General features: G+C 39.4%; 1 non-coding gene across 1 annotated transcript; it reads right to left on the bottom strand.

The window, feature by feature from the left end:
• Positions 1–363: 363 nt before the first annotated feature.
• Positions 364–436, bottom strand: TRNAG-UCC (transfer RNA glycine (anticodon UCC)). Its single transcript has one exon. It is a non-coding gene; the product is annotated as a tRNA-Gly (tRNA).
• Positions 437–6,467: the final 6,031 nt, after the last annotated feature.

The raw sequence follows: 6,467 nt of genomic DNA, 5'->3' as shown, positions 1-6,467 counted from the left end.
ATAAAGAATCCACCTGCCAAGCAGGAGATGTGGGTTTGATCCCTGGGTTGGGAAGATCCCCTGGAAAGGAAATGACAGCCCACTCCAGTATTCTTGCCTGGGAAATCCCATGGACAGAGAAGTCTGGCGGGCTACAGTCCATGGGGTCACAAAGTATTGGACATGATTTAGTGACTAAACAATACCAACAATATTTTATTTCACTAATTTTTCCTGTCATCTTTACTACTTCCTTTATTCTACTTCCTGGCTTCCTGAGTTAGACAAGGAACTTATTTACTTTGTAAAATTTTAATTTTAAAATTTGAATAAGAACATTTTTTTTTTTTTTTTGGCTACTTCATGTGACTTGTGGGATCTTAGGTCCCCGACCAGGGATGGAACCTGGGCCCCCTGCAGTGGAAGTGCAGAGTCCTAACCACTGGACTGCCAGGGAATTAATTTACTTTTAGTCTTTCTTGGTTTTTAATAAATACACTGAAAGCTAAATTTTTCCTTTAGATATGATTTTAATCATGTCCCACAAATTTAACATGAAGTATAGTCACTGTCATTTGCTTTTAAATATTTCATAAATTTCTATTGTCAGTTTCTTTTTAATCCATTTTGCTCAAGAGTGTGTTTTTTCTTTTCTAAATGCATTTTAAACCTGCTTTCACTGTTGAATTCAAGTATAATTTCACTGATTGGAGAACAGTCTGTGTGACATGGGTTCTTTCCAATTTGTCAATACTGTCTTTGTGACCTAGTGCATAGTCAATTTTTATAATGTGCTTGGTGTGCCTAAAAAGAATGAATATTCTATGCTTACTGGGAGCAGGTTTCTAGATTTATCTATTAGATCAATATTTTAATTATGTGGTTCAAATAATCAATATCCTTACTGTGTGACCTATTTTTTTCTGGGGAAGTACACTCAGCTCTTCTGTGATTGGATATTTGTCATCAATACTGTCTAATAACTCTTCCAGCTTTTACTTTATGTATTTTGAGACAAGATGCTTAGATGCATAGAAGTTTGTGTTTATTCTATTTCTGTGGTGGCATGTGTTCTTTTTAAAATCATTAAGCATTTTGTATTGTCTGTCTTCATTTTTCTGTTTTGCCTCAAATTTTGTCTCATTTTAGTATTGATATATTAGCTTTCTTTTACTTTTTCCTTGGTTTTTTTTTTTTTTTTTGCTGTTGTTGCTTTATTTTAGATTTTCCCTGTCACTTGTAAACAACATGTAATTGGATTAAAAATATCTTAATTTGATTGTCATTTCTTTAACAGATGAGTTGTATCTACTAACTTTTTTTAATGGTGATTACTAGCATATTATGTATATCATCTTATTTTGTATTTTTTTTTACGTATATGTTTCTATTTTTCTATTTATTCATTTGACTGTGCCAGGTCACACACTTATTTATTTACTTATTTGTTTGTTTATTTATTTGGCCATGCCAGGTCTTAGCTGTGGCATGTGGGATCTTTAGTTGTGGCATGTAGGATCTAGCCTCCTGCCCAGGGATCAAACCCAGGTTCTCTGCATTGAGAGCACAGAGTCTTAGCCAATGGACCACCAGAGAAGTTCCTCTTTTTCTACTTCTCAGCTGTAATTAGATTGATAAAGTTTTTTTTTCCCCCATTTCTCCCTACTCCTGCTAGCCTGGAAACTGTAAATTGTAATATTATTCTTTTAACAATGACCTTTATATTTCTAGGGTTTCTCTTGCTATTAATTTTTCTGATATAGTCAAAGTTATTCATTATTTCTATTTTTCTTCAGATAAGACCTTAGTATGCTTTACCCACAGAACTTCTAAATCTATTGAACATCCGGGGGATCTTCCTGACCCAGGGATTGAACCTGGGTCTTCTGAACTGCAAAAGGATTCTTTACTCTCTGAGCCACCAGGGAAGCCCATAGATGTTAAAATATAGTAATTATATTATAATTGAATAGCATTATTTGGCAATTAATTAAACATCTGAGCATATTGTACCAATTTCCAATTTCACCTTTGTTTCTTGCATGACACTTTTCCCCTTTGATTTCTCTTTTCTTCTTGCTAAAGTGCTATTTTTGTCACTTTGAGTTAGTTTCCTTGTGGGGTAAATATTTAGTCTTTTATGTTTGAAAATGTCTTGATTTAACTAAATCTTTTATTAAAACAATTTTTTTTTTTTACAGTATTGACTTATTCATTCACTATTCTCCTTTTTCTTTTCCCTTGGCCATGGGCATGTGGGATGTTAGTTCTCTGACTAGGGATTGAACCCAAGTCCACTGCATTGAAAATGCTGAGTCTTAACCACTGGACCACCAGGGAAGTCCCTCACTTTCAGTCTTGAATGATAGTTTAGCTTTGGGATATAATTCTAAACTGCCTCTTATTTTTGCTCAGACGTTTGAAAATTTAGCTCCATCACCTTCTGTCCTCTAGTGTGGTGATGAGAAACCTGAAGCCTTTGTTTTATTTTTGCATCTGATAATTTTTTTAGAATGACTTTTTCTTTATCCTCAGCGTTCTTTAGTTTCACTAGGTATATAATTAGATGTAGCCTAAAAAACTTTTTTCTGTTTAGCCCTCAGTATACATGTTCCATTTGAGGACCCACATTTTTCTTCAATTTTGGAAAATCCTTACCACTTATCTCTTTGAAAATTGCTTCCTTAGAATGCCTTCTATTCTTCTCTTTTGGAACTCTAATTAGACACTTGTTTGAGCCAGTTTTTAATAGTTCTTTAATATTTTTATTTCTTTAATTCTCTGAGTTGTGGTCTGAGTTATTATAATAGCACCATCATTCAATATATTCATTCTCTCTTTAACTTTATCCCCTAACATTTATCACTTCTATCGAAAAAAAATTAAATGCCCATTTTGTGTACAGCATTTCTAACAGGTTCTTCTTTTTAAATACCTCTGACATTGCTTCATTTCTGCTTGTTTTTGTTTCACAATTCCTTAATGTTATGATTCATGTTACTTCTTCTTTTATCTGTCACTGGTCCCAAATAATCAGAATAATGATTTTCTCATGGCTTTATTATTCTACTTTGCTCTGGGGTGGATTAGCCTCCTGCATATTGGCTTTGCTGGCTTTCTTTCTTAGTGCTAGACTTCTCCACATCTTTTGGAATTTAGCTTCTAAGAAATATCTTGAATGGGACTTCCCTCCACCCGCCTCAATGCCATATCCCTCTTTTGTAGTCATCTCCAACCCCTTCACTGAGGTCTCCATTCAAGGGTCTGCTCTCATTTGGGTTGAGGCTCCTATTCTTTGTGGAGATAGAAGGGTTTGCAGATCCCCCAGCCTGGATGGCTTGACTGAGTCCTGGCTGGAAGGTTGCTCCTTCCTACTCTGACCTTCCTAATCACAGACTTCATGCAAACCCTAACATAAGCTAGAGTACATTGCAGTTTGTTTTCTAATTCTGTTCTGTGGTAGGAAAACCCCATGCTAGGCCAGTGAGCCTGGATCAGAATCCATACCTCCTGTATTTTTAATCCCTTGTATCCAACAAGATAGAGTTCCCAGCCACCTCTGTCTACCTCTTGGCCCCAACCCCATCAGATCTGCAACTTTTCCAGCCTTTTCTCTTTGTTCTTGTCTACTGTATGTAGTCCAGAGGGATATCTATGTTGCTTTTGAAAGTGGCTATGGCTTTTCAGTTCTCACTATTTATATTTTATCTCTGAGTGCCATGTGTTGGGATCAGAGGGAGAGCTCACAGCAAGAACTTTAAGTGCCATCCTGACCAGCAGACTCTTTTAGTCTCGGAACCACTTTTAGCTTCTTTTTTTAAAACAAAATATTATTACTTGCAACCTAAAATATCCTAACTGATAGAAGCACCCTTCTCATAAGATTGTTTTGAAGATTACATGACATTTTTCCAATACAAACTCTCTGAGCAATGTCCAACATAGAGAAAAGCTTGATAAAAAGCAGTTACTACATTTTAAAAAATATTAATTTATTTACTTGGCTATGCCAGGTCTTAGTTGCCATGATCTTCATTACAGCATGTGGGTTCTTTAGCTGCTTCACATGAACTCTTAGTGGTGGCATGTGGGATCTAGTTCTCTAACCAGGGATTGAACCTGCGTCCTCTGCGTTGGGAGCCCAGAGTCTTAGTCCTTGGACCACCAGGGAAGTCTCCAAAGCAGCTATTACTTTTATGGTTTAATTGTTTGCCTTTCCTCACATGCTTCTGCTCACTCTGGGTTCGGCCCAGTGAAGCCTGTGAAAGGAGTATTTTATTGGGTCGTGTCTGCCCTTGATCGTATGGATATTCTTCTTCTGTCAAACACACCGGTTTTCTTTCTCTCTCTTCCACTCTCTTTAATAAGATCTTTTATGTTTCCTCTTTTAGAAATAAAATTTCCTCCAACTTTTAAACGATAGCTTGGAAAAATCACTTGACTAAGAGTCCCAAGTCATTAGTTTAAGTCCCACTCACGCCGTTACTGACAGGACCTTGGGAAAGTCTCTCATCTCTAAGCCCCAGTTTCCTCACAGCCAAATGGGGTGATGACTGTTCAGTGCAAGGTTTTCCTGAGATAATGGAGGTGAAGCTCTTGGCAAACTTCGAAATCTGTGCAAATTTGAGGAAAAATAATTATATTCACCTTTATTAAATATTACATCATATTGTTTAACTTTCACAATAATGCTCTCCAGAAGAACTCTTTTTATACTTATTTTCATAAGAGGCTTAGAAAAGAAAAGTGACTTGATGAGGAAACTATATAGTAATATATATACAAATACATTATAAATTATATAGTAATATATATATTATATATTATTATTATATTATATTATTATAATATAATACATTACAAATCTTGGGCTTCCTGGTAAAGAATCCACCTGCAATGTGGGATACCTGGGTTTGATCCCTGGGTTGGGAAGACTCCCTGGAGGAGGACATGGCAACCCACTCCAGTGTTCTTGCCTGGAGAATCCCCATGGACAGAGGAACCTGGCGGGTTATAGACCTTGGGGTCGCAAAGAGTTGGACCTGAAAGAGTGACTAAGCATAACACACAAATACATTGCAAATTATATAGTAGTATATATATATATATATATATATATATATATGGGCTTCCCTGGTGGCTCAGTGGTAATGAGCCCACCTGCCAATGCAGGAGACCTGGGTTCTATCCCTGGGTTGGGAAGATCCCCTGGAGAAGGAAATGGCTACACACTCCAGTATTCTTACCTGGGAAATCCCATGGACAGAGGAGCCTGATGGGCTGCAGTCCCCTGGGTTGCAAAAAGGGTTGGACACAGCTTAGCAACTAAACAACAACAAACGATATATAAAATGTAGCGTCTGAACAAGACTTTAGGGTGGTTCCTCTCCCAAATCATCATAGACCCTGGAGAGAGGGTGTGAGGGATTTTGAGTGGGATGTCTGTCTGCTTGGATCCAGGGTCTGAGGACTGGTGGCTTTGGAGAGGGAGCTGGCTCCCCAAGTGCTGGGGGCTGACGGCCCATGGGGGATTGAGGTGGTTGCCGTCTGCCATCTCTGAATTCTGCCCGCAAACACTCCTCCTGCTTCTCCCGGGATTGCTATGGAAACCTGGATAGAGCCTTTCTCTCCGTGCTCAGCCTTTGCTGGGTGTTTTCCCTCCTGGCCTCAAAGCTTACAAATCATTCTTTCCTGTGTGCAGATCAGGTGATTCTCCTGGGCCCTGTCTGGGCAGGGTGACTGACAAGTCAATTTGGTCAGACAGTTGCTTGTGCAGTTTTCCCATTGAACTGAGCTCCTTATTTGGGCTCCTGGTGAATTGGGTTTGAGCTGGGACTGGGACCAGGAAGGATGGGGAGGGGATCCCCAGAGGGCCTTCTTTTTTTCCAGGAGACACTGAGAGAAAGGTGGGAATATAAACCCCCAGGTCTGAAACAGGGAGCTGGAGGTATGCTGAGATGGGGCCAGTGACATCATTCCCATTTTACAGATGACTCCTGGGCATCAGGGAGCTGAGTTGCTTTACCCAAAACCACAAGACTTGAACGGCAGAACCAGGACTCCACTTGAAGGCTTGGCCGCTCTTTCTGCTGCTTAAGTCAAAGGAGAAATGAAAGTGGCCTTTGTCCGATTTGGGTATTTCCCTCCTTGTGATGGGGAAGGAAAAGGCTAATGTTGCACTTCTGAGGCTGATGCTACCTGAAGAACCAAGTGGGATCTCTTCTCATGAGAACTCGTGACAAATCTGCGAATGACTTGACCCAGGACTCTGGGCTGTCCCCAAATGCAACCTGGGCTTCCCAGGTGGCTCAGTTGTAAAGAATCTGCCAACCAATGCAGAAGACAGAGGGGATGCAGGTTCGAACCCTGGGTTGGGAAGATCCCCTGGAGTAGGAAATGGCAACTCACGCCAGCATTCTTGCCTGGAGGATCCTATGGACAGAGGCTGACCACAGTACGTCGGGTCACAAAGAGTCGGATACCACTGA

The sequence above is a fragment of the Odocoileus virginianus genome, chromosome 17, assembly GCF_023699985.2.
Source record: "Odocoileus virginianus isolate 20LAN1187 ecotype Illinois chromosome 17, Ovbor_1.2, whole genome shotgun sequence".
Lineage (NCBI taxonomy): Eukaryota > Metazoa > Chordata > Mammalia > Artiodactyla > Cervidae > Odocoileus > Odocoileus virginianus.
Note: the sequence above shows the minus strand (reverse complement) of the source record. Positions and strands in the feature narration are given on the sequence as shown.